At 36.7% G+C, this 16,682-nt stretch overlaps 1 pseudogene; it reads left to right on the plus strand.

Annotated features, from left to right (window-relative positions):
- Window positions 1-388: 388 nt before the first annotated feature.
- On the plus strand, window positions 389-3,319 carry LOC142613995 (sesquiterpene synthase 2-like; annotated as a pseudogene).
- The last annotated feature ends 13,363 nt before the right edge of the window (window positions 3,320-16,682 follow it).

Raw genomic sequence — 16,682 nt, forward strand, 5'->3', positions numbered from 1 at the left:
AAAATCTGATAAACAGGTCGACACGACTGACCCGTTTAATAAATGGGTCGTGTTAGGATTGAGGAATCTTGACCCGTTTAATAAACATGTCGGGTTAGTGTTGACCTATGTAGTCTAATACTCATGACTTGACACGACACGAACCCGACACGCGAACACGAATTGCCACCCCTACTTATATGTTTCATCAAACTAAAATATGCATTAAAAAAATTGTACTTTACTGACTTTCCTAAGCTATTACATAAAGCTCACTCACCTACCTTTCTCTCCATTGCTTATAAATACCATGGCCTTGAAGGCTTTCTACATCGCGCTCAAGAAGTTCACAGAGAAAAAATCCCATCATACCATTCAAAACTTAGACTCCTCCTTGAACTTAGAAAAAATGTCTATCCAAGTCTCAGGGGCTCCATCCCAAAAAGCCAAATTAGAGGTTGTTCGCCGAACAGCAAATTTCCATCCAAGCATTTGGGGTGACCGTTTCATTAGCAATACTTCTGAGGACAAGGTAACACGATTAGTTGCTACCCTAGTTTATGAAAATTACATAGTAAAATTTATTATATTTTTAGCATTTTTTGTTACAATATAATTATTTGTTCATGCAACTCATGGTGTAGGATATTCATTTCCGTAAAGTACGTGAAGTTGAAGAGCTGAAAGATGAGGTGAGAAATGAGCTCTTTGCCACGGGTCATCTTTCACAACAGCTAGGCTTAATTGATGCACTCCAGCGCCTCGGCATCGCTTACCACTTTGAAAGAGAAATCCAAGAAGCTCTAGAATGTATATACACGACTTTTAATGACAAAATTGATGTTGATGATCTCTACAAAGTTTCCCTCAGTTTTCGAGTGCTACGCCAAGAAGGATTTAAGGTTTCATGTGGTAAGACCTGAGTATGATTAATTTCTTCATGTAATAGCAAGTTAGAGGCATTTTTTTTTCATAAAACAAGTTTGGTTTTTGCTAAACAGATGTTTTCAAAAAGTTCAAAGACGAAGATGGTCAATTCAAGGAAAGCTTGACCAGTAACGTTGAAGGCATGCTAGCCTTCTATGAAGCTACACATCTGAGGATGCATGGAGAAGACATTCTTGATGAGGCCCTTGAGTTCACTATACCACTCACCTTAAGTCCACAGCATCCCTTATAGGCAATCCATTGGCAGCACAAATAACTTGTGCCCTAAAGCAGCCCTTGCACAAGGGCATACCACGGCTAGAGGCTCGGCGATATATTTCTTTCTATGAACAAGATGCTTCACATAACAAAGTTTTGCTCAAGCTTTCAATATTAGATTTCAATCTAGTGCAGTCATTGCACAAAGAGGAACTTAGTTATATCATAAGGTAATTAGTTCTAAAACCATGATCCAAAAAGACAAAGTACGAATACTTTTGAAAATAATGAAGAGTATACTACAAATTTTACTATATAAACCTTGCAAAATAACGTGTTACAAATAATAAAAAAAGAAGGTCAAATTACAATTTACCTACTTGTAGTTTGGCTGAAATTTAAGTTACCTGCCTGTGGTTTAAAATTTGACACTTTACCCACCTAAGGTTTGACCAAAATATAAGTTGCCTACTTGTGGTTTGAAATCCCATGATATAAGTGTTCCACTAGATTTTTTTTTATATTATTTGATCATCTATTTTTATGTTTTTTTTTTTTTGGTGGTTTTGGAGGAAAGAAACATAAAAGTGAAGCAAAATCACATATTTAGCCATGTTTTTAAAAGAAGTGTTTAAGAAAATCTAATTGAACTAACCTCAGGTAGGTAAAGTGTCAAATTTCAAAGCATAGGTAGGCAAGTTAAATTTCGGCCAAAACATAGGTGTGTGTGTGTAAGTTGTAATTTACCCAAAATATTAATTCAAAATTCATTTATTAGATTTTTGAAGTGGTATATAGCAGTAATCATATTCTTGATACAACAATTTATTAGTTTTTTGTAGTAAAATTTATAGCAACCCTAGCATTTTGCTATAAATATTTGGTCACTTACAATTAGTTAATATTAATTGTTATATTCAAATTGTAGGTGGTGGAAAGATTTAGATTTTGCAACGAAGCTACCTTTTGCAAGAGATAGGATTGTCGAATGCTACTTTTGGATAGTCTCGGTCTACTTTGAGCCCCAATATTCATTTGGAAGAAAAATATTAACCAAAGTTATTTCCATGACATCTATTCTAGACGATATATATGATGCTTATGGCACACTTGAAGAACTCGAACCCTTCACAGAAGCAATTGAGAGGTTCATAAATTGAGTTAATTAATATATATGTTAAGACTATGATGTATAATGTCAATCTAACTTTTGTAATTGGTACATGATATTTTCAGGTGGGATATTAGCTGCATAGATCAACTTCCAGAATACATGCAAATATGTTGTCGTGCACTCTTTGATGTATTCGAAGAAATTGAAAATGAGTTGGCCAAGAAAGAAAGATCATATCGTGTTAGCTATGCAAAAGATGCTGTAAGCGTCAAGCAACTTAACTTTTCATGTTTTTTTGTCTACTTTTTCATGCTACATACTTATTTCATCCATGTTGTTTAAACCTTAGATGAAACGTTTGGTTCGGGCCTACTTTGATGAAGCCAAATGGTTCTACCACAATTACATCCCAACAATGGAGGAGTATATGCATGTTGCACTTAAAAGTTCTGGTTACCCTATGCTCACAGCTATCTCTTTCCTTGGCATGGGTGACATCGTTACAAAAGAGGCATTTGATTGGATCTTCAGCAACCCCAAGATTATTAAAGCTTCATCAGTAGTTGGTAGACTCATGGATGACATGAAGTCACATAAGGTAGTGTGAGATGTCTATTTCATATATGTTTCCAACTTTCTACTTACCCTTTTGAAAAACTTTTTATGTAGTTTGAGCAAGAGAGAGGGCATGCTCCCTCAGCAGTCGAATGCTACATGAAGCAACATGGCGTCTCAGAGCAAGTAGTCCATGATGAATTCAACAGGCAAGTTGCTAATGCATGGAAGGACATTAATGAGGAGTGTATAAGACCTACTGTTGTTCCCATGCCTCTACTTATGCGTGTTCTTAATCTTACACGAGTAGTAGATGTCTTTTACAAGGAAGAGGATAGCTACACTCACGTTGGAAAAGAGATGAAAGATAATGTTGCATCAGTGTTTATAGACCCAATACCAATATAAATGGGGTGACAAAATAAGTATCTGCTTAAAGAATAAAGGACTTGTCCATCAAATAAATAAATAAATAAAATAAAATAAAGGACTTGAATAGGATCCAAGTCTGTTGATGTTCAAATATATATAAGGCCCATTTATATTGAAGATAAAAGGAAAATCTTTGGTTTATTTTATTTTTTATTTCTGAATAAACTGCTAGTGTCTTATTTAATAATGTAGCACTATGTTTATATTGATGATGGGATTTACTGCTGGTATATTTTTGTGGGAGATTATAATTATTGTGCCATTCTAATGGGGGTGGGTACGTAAAGTTTATCTTAATAATTATTAAGTTATTATCTTTTGCTTCCCTACTCTACTGTTTATTATATACTGTGAGGGAGCGAGGGTAATTGAGAGGTTAAGGAAGCTCTTTCTAAACACAATTAGCACCGTTTGTTATAATAGAACCTCTAGTGAAATAACAATAACTATACTTTTTGAATAACCAACCCTTGATAGTTGCATTTTTATTACAAAGAATCATTTTTTTCTTCTTATATATAATTATTATTTAAAATAAAAAAAATAATTATTCCTTATTAAAAAATCCTTAACTAATAGTTATTCTTTAATCTACATAACAACTTCAACAAATAAAATTCAAATTATCCTTTTCAAATAGTGTGCTGCAACATATCAAAAATAAAAAAAAATTGCTTACAACCATTATCCTCTTGGGTTTTGTTTATGTCATCAAGGCATCTATGAATGGAACCGTCATCTTTTCTTTAGAATCATCAATGAATGGAACCTGATAATGAAAACCTTGATTTTTTTTTCCCAGGGCTTTGTCATTACCAATCTCTCTCTCTCTCTCTCTCTCTCTCTCTCTCTCTTCAACATTGATTTTTTTTTTCCACTTTTTTCCTTGTGTTGTGTTTATGCCATATAGGTTACCTCATATACATAGTCAAGAAAATCATGGTAACCTTGACTTTTATTTTCTGCTAAATATGACTGGATTGATTTTGTTTACATTTAAATATTTTGTTTTAATTACTTTATAGAAATTATAGTAAACTATAAACCCATTTGTGGCTAGGTTTATTTTGACTTTATCACTTTATTATCTAATAGCGTGAAATACCCTCAGGTAGACCTCTTTAAACTGTTATAAAAAATATAAATTAAAAATTAAAAAAAAATTAAAAACTCTTTAAACCGCCTTAAAACAAAAGGAAAATCCCAAGTCCAAAAACAACGAAAATCCAATATCAAATTTACCTCTACAGCAGAAAATGCTAGAAAGAGCAATCAATATTTCCTTCCACACCAAATGGGGCCCACAACCAATCTCTAAACAGGGTTTGGTTGTAAGACTCACAGCTTCTTTTTCTGTTATGCTGAGACCGTTTCCTTTTCATTCCTTCGAGTTCAAGCTTTACCAAGTAATGATGCTTGAACTAGTGAGTGATCATCTTTGATAGAAATAGATGCATCTTTCTTTCTCTCTCTGTGTTACCTACCCAAATGGAAGTCCAATTTGTTACCCAAAGTCCTATTCTGGAAAGCATCAACAATTACAAATTGGTTCTATCATAGGAGGATGAAGGACTGCAAATGTTGTTAGGGAAGTGGCAATCAAAGGACTCTTCTGTTGGAGAGGAAATGATAGTGGCAGAGATGAGGAATAAGCTTGGTCAACAAAAACAATCATGAGAGAAGAAAACTCAAGAGAGAAGAAGGAAAAAACGTCCAAATTTGCTGATCAAAAAGCGTGTTGGGGTACAGGGTCAAAGCATACGTGTGTCGATTTCTTTTTCCGTGTTTAGAACATTCACATCCAGTTTCTTCAAAAAACTTTATTTTACCATCTTAAAAGTTACTTTATCTGTTAAATAGACATGAGAGAACTAGAGAAATGAGAGAGAGATAGACATGAGGGAGACAAAGAGACAAAGTGGGACTGAGGCTACATTGCTACAGAGAGAGAACCAAAGAAATGAGAGAGAGAAATGTGGAAGATAGAGAGACAAAGTGGGAGACAGCTAGTGAAGGAGAGAGAATAAATTAGTAAATAATTTATACAAGCCTGCTATAGTACCATCTTACTTACAAGATGGTATTGTAGCAGTATTGTAAAAACAATTATAATTAGAAGCTCGGATAAAACATGTTTATTGTGCTTTGATGGTAAAATATGCCAACATATGGCATATGGCAGTGTGTGTACTAATGCTCTTATGTGAGATTTGAAAGAGAGACCAACAAAAAGGATGGACATTGGATATATAGTTTGTGTTCTAGATTTGTACAAAATCTTATCTGATCTTTATTTATTTACTTTTTTTTTAAATGGTGAGAATTTGAGGGGTTACATGGGAGTAAGAGCAACTAAAAGATCTATTTTAATATTTCACTTTACAATATATCCAATATCAAATATTTTATTTTTTTAACACTTTATTTAAATATTATTTTTTTAATCTTTCTTTATTTTTCCTCTATATCTCTTTCTTTCTCTTCTTCTTTGTCTCTCTCTTATCTAATGGTATGTCCGGTTGGGATAATTTTGAAAATGATGAAAAAATGAGAGTGGAAAATATAAGAGAAAATGGGTGAGATGGGAGGGGGTAGAGAAATGATAGGGCCCGACTATTTTCTCTCCAAGCCCACCAAAACTTGATCTCCCCAAATTAGGGAGAAAATGGAAGCGAAAATGATAAATCATGATTTTGACAAAATTTTGCTTCGCCACCAACAAGTGAAGGTTTTTTTTTTTTTTTTTGGTGGTGCTCATTTCACTTTTTGTCTTTTTTGTACAATTTCTTTTGCTTTTATCTGTTTCTTCTGTTCTCATTTTTTTTTTCCTTTTTTTCTCATTTTTTATTATTTTTTTTGGATCCTTTTGGCTTGTGATTAAAAAAAAAAAAAAAAGCAAAGTGTTTATACACATTTGGTTTTAATAATAAATAAGCATAAAAAATGTTTTACTTTTTTTTTTTTTTAATATGAGCATAATTATAAATTTATACCATCTTTTTTCATAATTTTTCATCTATCTACTTTTCTTTCCTCTCAACCAAACACATATGAGAGAAAATAAATCCTCCTACTTTTCTATCTAGTCGAATCTGGTGAGATCTCGCCAAATCCGGCAGAAATCTAGGTGGATCTGATGAATTTTCACCAAATACTTGCCTAAAAATTCTTGGAGTTTCCATATTTTTTGGGTTTTATGGTTGGGTCCAGTGAGTCGGGTTTAAGAGAAGAGAACCTACCAATCAACCCTTTGGAGTCAGTTTTTAAAGTCTGAAACCCGCCGTCGACTGTCGAAGCTCTCAAATTGGTTACGGGTGGGTGGACACCCTTATACACAACAACCCATGCCCACAACTGAAAACCACCAACGGCAACAAACAACACAAACAAAACCCATAGATTTGATCAAAGAGAGAGGTAGAGTCAAGAGAGAGAGAGAGAGACGAACAAGAGGGAGTCTAAGAGAGGAGAGGGAGCAAGCACTACAAGAAAAAAGACATAATACAACAAGTATTATTACAAAAAAAAAAAAAATAATGGATGTAATATATATACTATTACAACAAGAATTTTTTCTCATCTCAATTTTTCACTTTCTCTAACCACATCTATCTTCCTATTTTTTTTCATCTCAAATTTAACTCACACTCACACCCATGCCTAACTCTTTATTTTTTTTTTTCATCTTATTTTCCCTCTTTATATCACCCACCTCTATCTCCTTTTTTTTTTTTTTTTTTTTTTGCTTTTTTTTAAAAAAATATCAAATTCTCTCCCTCTCTCTCTCTCTCTCTCTCTCTCTCTCCTTCCTCTTTTTCTTTCTTTTTTTTCATCTTAGTTTCCCTCTTTCTCTTACCCACATTTATCTCAATGATTTTCTTATCTCTCTCTCTCTCTCTCTCCATTTCTATCTCTTTTTTTTTTCTTTTTTTTCTCATTTCACGTTCCCTCTTTCTTTCTCTTAAGCGTATCTCAAAATTCGAATTTATCTTCTAACTACAAAGCTTATCTCTCAAATTTCCATCTCACTCTCATATCTACTAACTCTAAATTTTCTCTCTGTCTCTCTTAATTCTTAATCTCTTTGGAGAGACTCTTTCTCAGTTAAAATATTTTCTCTCTAACTTTCAGGTAATCTTTTGGTTCTCTTTAATTTTTAATTTGATTTTTCTTTGTTTAATTGCACAATCTTCAAGTACTATTGTTTTATATGTGTTATGTTTTTAGAATCAATGATAGTGTATATTGGTGTCATTGTGTTGTATATATGATATTTTTCAACTTCATACTTTTTTTTTTCCAAAATAGGTGGTAAGTCAATGAAATGGTCGTGAAGTATGCTTGGATAACACCTTTGAGAAGAAACTTTTCTTTCATATTGTATTGATTTTTGCATACTTTTTGAAACTATGTGATTGAATGTAAATTCAACAAGTTGTGTATATATTTGTGTTTTTTGACATACATATTGAAATAGAGTATTTCAATTTTTTCATCTTTTATGCATATCTTTAATTTGTTAGTATAGTTCCTAGATATGGTTTTTGAATTGCAAAACAGGTTAATGAAAAAAATTATTATTTAAAAAATGATTTATTTATTTTTAAATTTAAAAAATTAATTAAAAAATCAACCTATATGCAACAAGATTTTCAAAGTAAATTGTTGCAATATGTAGGATTTATTGCAGCAAAAATTTAGTGTTATATAAACCTATTGCCTCGGAGTTTATTACAGCGGCTTGCATCAACTTTTTTGTTGTTACAATAACACCTATTGATAGGCCAAAAACATATTGACCTCTTGTGATGAATTAAGTTGATTAATTAGCCAAATTTATTAATTAATCAAATTAACATGTAAACGCGTGGTAGCACAAACAAAGATGTTGGCTGCAAAATTCTTCAGTTCATCCTCACCTTGAAGAACAAGAAGATGCTTGGTTACAAAACTCTATGGTGCAAAGACACGGCAGTTTCTTTACAAAGAGATGAATTAGGGCAAACTTTGTCTCCAGTCACAAATTGCTTGAACAGACTTTGCTCAATGCTTGTGCAACTTGTGCTTACTTTGACGGCCCTTAAAATAATCCTTTTATATGTCTAGGGTTGTGAGAAAAGAAGGCTCAAAGACATGTCCACGGATTAGAATCAAAACAGTACTGAAAAACTGTTTTTCTTAAATCTCGACAGCTAGAGGTGTTGAGGTGCTGTTGAGTAGCTGTCGAGCCACGGGGCTAGAATAGCTTCTTAAAGCTTGATAGATACAGCTGTCAAGCCAGCTGTCGAGTTTTAATGAAGAGCACTTCTCAGCTTATTTCTTGGACAGATTGCCTGGCTTTAACACTTGATCTTGAAACTTTGTTTCTTGAAGTATCAAAAACATCCTAGATCTACCCAATTACAAGTAAAGTGCGTTTTGTCAAAACATTTGCCAATTACATAAAATAAAGACATATGTTCTTAACAATTGAACCACATATGTCCTAACACCTATTATAACGACATTAGTTGTTATTGCAACGACTTTTTCGTTGTATTAAGTCTTTTTTCTTGTGGTGCTGGAACTTAGCAACTAATTTTTGAAGGTATGTTACAAATATTTTATGTTTATGAAAAGACTCTTTAGGTTGTAACGTGACATACCTATTTTATGATTAATGATTTTTTTTTTTTTGAAGATTTGTTTTGCAATTTTTTGATTGTATGATATGGAGAGAGTGAGAGCGGGGTGGATCAATTAGCCAAAGTACATGAACCATCTTATTTGATAGAAATTGTTTCAACCATTATGCAGAAACCGTCATTTGACCTTCATAAAATAACTATAGCTGGTTTTTTAATTAAGCTAAAATTTTGGACTATTCATAAATATGCTTCATCCATGGCTTGATTTGCCTGAAATTTTAGGATATGTCTCACTCATGTCAATGTAGTATCCAACTTTGGTAAATAATTGATTGTTTCTAATTCTATTAAAAGTGTGACCTCAAAAATTTTATCTTGAAAGAAACACTTGTAAATTTTGAAACACTTCTAATTAGCTCTAGCTCAAATGGCGAATGATTATTCCTCAATAATGGAATGGAGTGTAAGCTCGCAAGTTTACGACTCATAAGGTGCATGAGAGTGTACCTTACCAATAAAAAAAGAACAAAGAAAAAGAGATTTTGAAATAGTTTTTTACTATCAAATTTAGTTTTTTGAAGAAGAGTACAAGACCTGTGAAGAAAGAAGAATAGTGAGAACAAACCAGTACGCACCGTTTCATTAATGGTTTTGAGAGTATTATCCAACACATGGTTTTACTTATTGGTTTTCTCTGTTAATTACTGAAACGGTGCGCATCACACCTTGCTCAAAATATCTATAACTGTTGGCGCGTGGAGTTGTTGTCTTCAGCTCAACTAAATCCCTAATTTTCAGGAGTTGATCCGCATAATTTGGGGCAGTTAAGTTAAGCGTGATTAGCTTAGATTTGTAGTATATAAACAGCTCAATTGAGCATCTGTGTAATCTATCCAGAATTTCCTATAATTCAATACAAAATTAGTTTCTCTCTCTCTCTCTCTCTCTCTCTCTCTCTCTCTCTCTCTCTCTCTCTCTCTCTCTTACCTCACTTTCTTGCATTTTCTTTCTCTTTCTCAGACTTTCCTTCACTGTGTTTATTTGGATAAACTTTATTCTTCTCATGATCATTACTGAAACTCAACTCACTGATTATTGAGTTTTTCATCATGGTATTAGAGCAAGCAACTGCTACTGCTGTTGTCTTTAGCTCAACTAAATCCCTAATTTCCAAGATTTGATCAGCATAATTTGGAGCAGTTAAGTAAAGTGTGATTAGCTTAGATTTGTAGTATATAAACAGCTCAATTGAGCATTTGTGTAATCTATCCAGAATTTTCTATAATTCAATACAAAATCAATTTCTCTCTCTCTCTCTCTCTCTCTCTCTCTCTCTCTCTTACCTCACTTTCTTGCATTTTCTTTCTCTTTCTCAGACTTTCCTTCACTATGTTTGTTTGGATTAACTTTGTTCTTCTTGTGATCATTACTGAAACTCAACTCACTGATTAGTGAGTTTTTCATCATGGTATCAGAGCAAGCAATTGCTACTGCTATTGTCTTCAGCTCAACTAAATCCCTAATTTCCAGGAGTTGGTCAGCATAATTTGGGGCAGTTAATTTAATTGTGATTAGCTTAGATTTGTAGTATATAAACAACTCAATTGAGCATCTGTGTAATCTATCCAAAATTTTCTATAATTCAATACAAAATTAGTTTCTCTCTCTCTCTCTCTCTCTCTCTCTCTCTCTCTCTCTTACCTCACTTTCTTGCATTTTCTTTCTCTTTCTCAGATTTCCTTCACTGTGTTTGTTTGGATAAACTTTGTTCTTCTCGTGATCATTACTGAAACTCAACTCATTGATTACTGAGTTTTTCATCATGGTATCAGAGCAAGCAACTACTATTGTGAATCAATCTTCAACAATGGCAACCTCATCTTCAACAATGGCATCGTCCTCATCTACTTCCTCTATGTCATCTGGTACATCATCTAATATGTTAAATCAACCTCTTCTACTTCTCTCTAATATGTCCAATATGATGACTGTGAAGTTAGATGATACAAACTATATAGTTTGGAAGCATCAGATTACTATGATTCTTGAAACCTATTCTTTGTATGAGTTGCTTGAAGAGCCTCAAATAATTCCTGACAAATTTCTTAAGGATCTATTTGGATCTTATATTGCAATTGTGAATCTAGATTTCTTGATTTGGAAATCAAAGGAAAAAGCTTTGCTTACCTTTATTAGTTCAAATCTGTCAACTATACTTGCACTTATTGTTGGATGTGCTACTACTGTGGAGGTTTGGAAGGTACTCGAAAATAGGTTCTCATCAATATTTAGGTCTCACATCATGAATCTTAAGAGTGAGCTTCACAACTTGAAGAAAGGAGGTGATACAGTAGATATTTACCTTCAAAAAATCAAAGTTGTAAGAGACAAATTGCTAGTTGTTGGAGTAATTGTTAATGATGAAGAAATACTCCACATTGCAATTAAAGGGCTTCCTAAAGAGTACAATGCATTTAGATCAGCAATTAGGACCAGGAGCACATAACTAGGTTTTGATGAACTCTCTACTATGCTTAATGCTGAAGAAGAAGCTCTCAATGAAGGGTTAGAAATTAAAAATTCTATTTTTACCTTAGCTGCATCAACCAATCAGAAACCTAATGGTCATAACTATAATCAAAATCATAATAGAGGAAGAGCCAGAGGTAACTTCAACAATATAGGAGGCAGAGGTGGTAGAGGATCCAATGGTTCATCTCCACAATTCAATTCATAGTTCCACTCTTAATTTAGTCCATTCAATCATTTTCAATAGGGTCAATCAAGTTCTGGAGGTGCTAGATCATATAGACCTATTTGTCAAATATGTCGTAAGGTTTGACATTTGGCTGTGGACTGTTATCACAGGATGGATTATGCCTATCAAGGAAAGCATCCACCTACAAAGTTGGCAGCAATGGCCACTGCTTCAAATGCCTGCTTCACTCAAGATCAGCCTTGGCTAGCTGATAGTGCAGCCACTGATCATGTAACATCTAGCCTCAACCAACTCAGTTTTCCCAAGCCCTACACCTCTGGACTGCACTTTCTCTGGATTGCACTTACTGTGTATACATCCTGAGGTAGTAGAACCCCTCCTAGAAGAGCTACATGAAGGAATTTGTGGGAGTCATATAGGTGGCAGATCTCTATCTCATACGGCCCTCACCTAAGGGTACTAGTGGCCAGGTATGCAAAGAGAAGTACAAGAGTATTCGAAGAAGTGTGACCAATGACAGAGATTTGCCCTAAACATCCATCAACCTGGGGGTTTTCTTAATCCTCTCTCTAGTCTTTGGCCTTTTGCTTAATGGGATTTGGACATTGTGGGACCTTTCCTTAAAGCAACAGGAAACAGAAGATGACTTTTGGTCGACACTAACTACTTCACCAAATGGGTTGAAGCTAAGCCGTTGGCGAACATTAGAGATGTGGATGCCAAGAGATTTGTGTAGAAAAATATTGTCACTCAGTTTGGGATTCCTCACACCCTCATCTCAAACAATGGGCTTCAGTTTGATAGCAAAGTTTTTAGGAGGTATTGTTGTGAGATGGGTATTAAGAACAGATATTCAACCCCGGCTTATCCCTAAGGAAATGGGCAGGCCGAGGTGGTGAACAAAGTCATTGTTAATGGACTCAAGAAGAGGTTAGATGATGCCAAAGGCAAATGGGTAGAAGAGCTGCCTCATGTCCTTTGGACATATAGAACTACCCCTCCTAGGTCCACGAGAGAGACTCTCTTCTCTTTGACTTATGGGGCCGAGGCTGTAATTCCTCTAGAAACCAGATTCCCAACACTGAGAACCAGCTTGTTTAATCCGGATGGCAATGACGAGTTATTAGAGAAGAGCTTGGATTTGATTGAAGAGCGAAGAGAAAATGTCATGGTTCAGTTGACATATTATCAGCAAAGGCTTAAGCAGAGGTACGACTCAAATGTAAAGTTAAGACCACTAGCTCTTGGAGACTTGGTATTGCGGAAGGTTTTGGGTACTACAAAGAACCTGGCATGGGGGAAGTTAGGGCCCAATTTGGAAGGGCCATACTATATCATATCGATAAAGGGTATAGGAGCATATTTCATGGAAGATTTAGATAAAAAAATTGTACCACGCCCCTGAAATGTAAATAACCTACGAAGGTATTACTATTAATGAATGCATTTATGCCATGTTGTATTCATTATTTGTTTAAGTATTAAACAGAATCTTGGTCATGTCTGGCTTCTCGGACCACATACATTGGGTAAATTAATACTTTTCATTATTTTTCTAAGTATTAAATAGAATATTGGTCATGTCTGGCTCCTCGGACCACATACCTTGGGTAAATTAATACTTCTCATTATTTCTCTAAGTATTAAACAGAACCTTAGTCATGCTTGGCTCCACGGACCACATACTTTGGGTAATTTAATACTTTTCAATATTTCTCTAAGTATTAAACAGAACATTGGTCATGCCTAACTCCTTGGACTAGATACCTTGGGTAAATAAATACTTCTCATTATTTATCTAAGTGTTAAACATGACCTGAGTTATGTCTAGTCCCTCAATCCATATACCTTAGGTAAATTAACACTCTCCCTTGCTTATGTGACCCATCGGATCACATGCCTTGAGGAAATTGACACTTGGTAAACCCACTAGGGATAGGGCCAACATGTGCATCACCACGTAAAAACAAGGACTCACCCTAGGCCTGGGCTAAAGGATTCTGAAGGTACGTTAAGGTACTCTTAAAATAATGTACTTTTTGCCTTCTAAGTGCCTTGTTTACCTCTGAGGACTTAGGCCTCTCTGTTAATTACACAATTTTTAGTATTAACACATAGCCATTCTTTCTCATTGTTTACATGGTTTTGCTTTATTTGAGTTAACAACAAACCATCACCATTAGCTTTTGTTAAAGTAAGGGTGTACCCCCTTAGAAGCATTATCAATTTAAAGTCTCAGCAAGGGACAAAACAATAGCTATAGCCAATTAGAGATATATATTGCAAGAAAAGTAAAATCCCACAAAGGCCAAAATCTATGTCTTTTCATTAATTAAGAAAAGAGATACATCTCAAACATGACAAACTGCCATGACGAAGGAACATTATAAAAAAAAAAAAAAAAAGAATAATTCTATTTCAATAACAAAAGAAGAAACAAAAGAGATCCTAAGCTATGCCTTGGCCTTGGGAGGAGGGTCTTCCTTGCTGCTTGGCTGGGAGACATGTGGGTCAACGGCCTTGGGATCAGCCCCCTTGGCTTTGGCCTCAGCCTCCTTTGCCTTGGGAGCAGCATCTTTAGCCTCATGAGGGGCATCTTTGAGCTTAAGGGCAGCTTTTGGACCCTTGGCCTTTGACAGGGGCTCAACCTCCTTACCCTTGCCCTTTTTCTCTAGCCGAGGACCACTTTGGCCAGCCCCCTTACTCTTGGCCACCTTAATATCCTAGCCTTGGTCGCTAACTTGTCTAGGCCAGTTAAAGACCTTAGAAGGAGGAAGGGAGGCCTGGGTGATAGGGGGCTACTCAAAGGAGGTAGGTCCAAGGATAGCGGGAGGCAGAAGTGCAGTTAGAACTTCACGAATATCTGGAAGGTAGTAGACGTTCTCAGCCTTCCTCCACCCTGAGGTAGTAGGGACTCCTACCATATTAAGGGCTTTTGTCCACACCATCTAGCAGTAGTCCCTGCAGACCTCAGCTAGTTCCTCCGCTAGGCGGACCTTGATCTCTTCCACCCTAAAGTAATAGGATGTTTGCATTAAGGCTTCCACAACTTCTTTGATCGTTCGGACGGCTTACTTGGCCTTGCCCAGCTCTACCTTCAGCTCTAGGACCTGCTGTTTTGCTGTAGCCAACTCTATCTCAGTGTGATAGAGCTTTTTGCGTTGCTCCTCAGCCTGGTCCTAGGCATTCTTCAAGCCCACCTCAACGCTCCTCTACGCCCTTTCCTCAGCTGTCAGTTTTGTGGTGAGCTTTTGGTTCTTTTACTCAGCGGCTCTCAAGGTCTTGTGGGCCTCGGCGTGAAGGTTGGCCTTGACCCTAGCCTTATTCCGAGCATCCTTCACCCATTCCTTGGCAGTAAACACCTCATGGATGGCCTGCACAAAAGCAATAGACAAGCACACTATTATAAAAAAGAAAGAAAAAAGAAAGAGATAACCCAACATGATGTCCGTAAGGCAGTCCGAAGAACTTACCAGGGTTAGATCCCTTTTAAGGGACAGAAAGAGGTTTAGATGCCTCATTTTCTTCGATGCAGCCATGTCCTTAGGCAAAAGAAGGGGCTGCTTTAGGGAGTCGGCCAGGTAGTGGGTGTGCTCTTTTTGGAACTCTCTGATGATGGAGTTCCGAGGAATGGCTGCCCTGTCCAGCTCCAGCTGAGGGTCCTAAGCGGGGTTTTAGTGGTGCACCTTGGCCATATCCTGGTCCTCTTTGCTCTCAACTGAGGAGGCGTGCACCTGGCCCTTAGCCGTTTTTTGCTATTTTGGCTCTATTTTGGCAGACCACCTCCCTTTTCTCGGCTCCACCCTTCTCTTTCCTTTTCTTATTCAGGTTAGTTATGGGAAGCATGCTGCCTGTGGGAGGAGGAGGAGGGGGGAGAGCAGGAAGGGGCTGCGACATCGAAGCATCCTTGGACGTGGATCCTTTGGCCCTATCCGTAAGGAGATCTCCCAAGCCCCTCTTCTTATTCAGAGCCATCTCCTTTTCTTCTTCCTCTGAGCTGCTGTCTATGCCAGTAACCACAAGGCCAGGGGTGCGAACAATTGAAATTCTGTTAAACTCGTCCTCCACATCCAAGATGTGAATGACAGGATCTCCCTGCTCCTTCCCCTCCACGAGTTGGAATTGGTCAATTTCTTCCTCGGGTGACAGGGGCAAGGAAGCAGTTTCTTCTCTCGAAGTCGCTGTTTCAGGATGAGCATATTGGGAAGGCCGATTAACTTGCACGATGTCTTCTTGGGCTAGAAAATTAGGCACTGAGACGTCTATAGGGCTAGCCAAGGATCGCCTACTCTAATCGCATTGCCTACCTCTTGAAAATTGTTAGATAAGGGCTTAAAGTTGAGGATGAGGTCGAAACCCTCAGTTGCCTGTCTTCACTCACGAACACCTCGGCTCTTAGCACCTTGTTAAGGTCCTCGACGTTGACAAAGTATATGTTAGGAGCTATGTACCTTTTATCTACAAAAATAGTTGAGAAGCAAAATCACAGTTAGAAGGATGAACATTTAGCCATAAAGGAAAGTAAAAAAAGAAGCAAAAAGAGAACCATAATACTAAGTCTCGTTTCAAAGGACCTAAACCTAAGGCACTCCACCTGGCTCCCCCTCCCGGGTTAGGTAGTGAAGACCATCGTGCCATTCCCTAGAGTCGATTAGGTAGTCTTCCTTCATGCCTTTGTTGGACTTGGGAAGACACGAGACAAGCCTAACAACTGAGGACCTAAACTTGAGGTAATACCTCGAGTCAGCGTACTCGTACATCCAAATGACGCCGTGCCAAGTAAGGTTCAAACCCATATGCTCATTGAGAGCGTTAACACTACCTAGGACCCTAAATAGGTTGGACGCACATTGGTGGGGGCACAGCCTATGGGCGAGTAACTATTCCCTAGTTACGCTACCCATGGGGAGTGTAATTCCCCCTTCTATGAAGGTGATCATGGGAATGACAACCTCCCCCTGATTCCTATAGGTAAGCCACTATGCCGAAGCACAGTATCGTAGGGAAACTCGCAGGAAAATGTGGTATTTAGCCCTAAATCCTTCCATGTTGGTGGGAGAATCTACTAGGTGGGCAAATTTACACATTAAAGCAAAATGAAGAGAGGCGA

The sequence above is a fragment of the Castanea sativa genome, chromosome 10, assembly GCF_040712315.1.
Source record: "Castanea sativa cultivar Marrone di Chiusa Pesio chromosome 10, ASM4071231v1".
Taxonomy (NCBI): domain Eukaryota; kingdom Viridiplantae; phylum Streptophyta; class Magnoliopsida; order Fagales; family Fagaceae; genus Castanea; species Castanea sativa.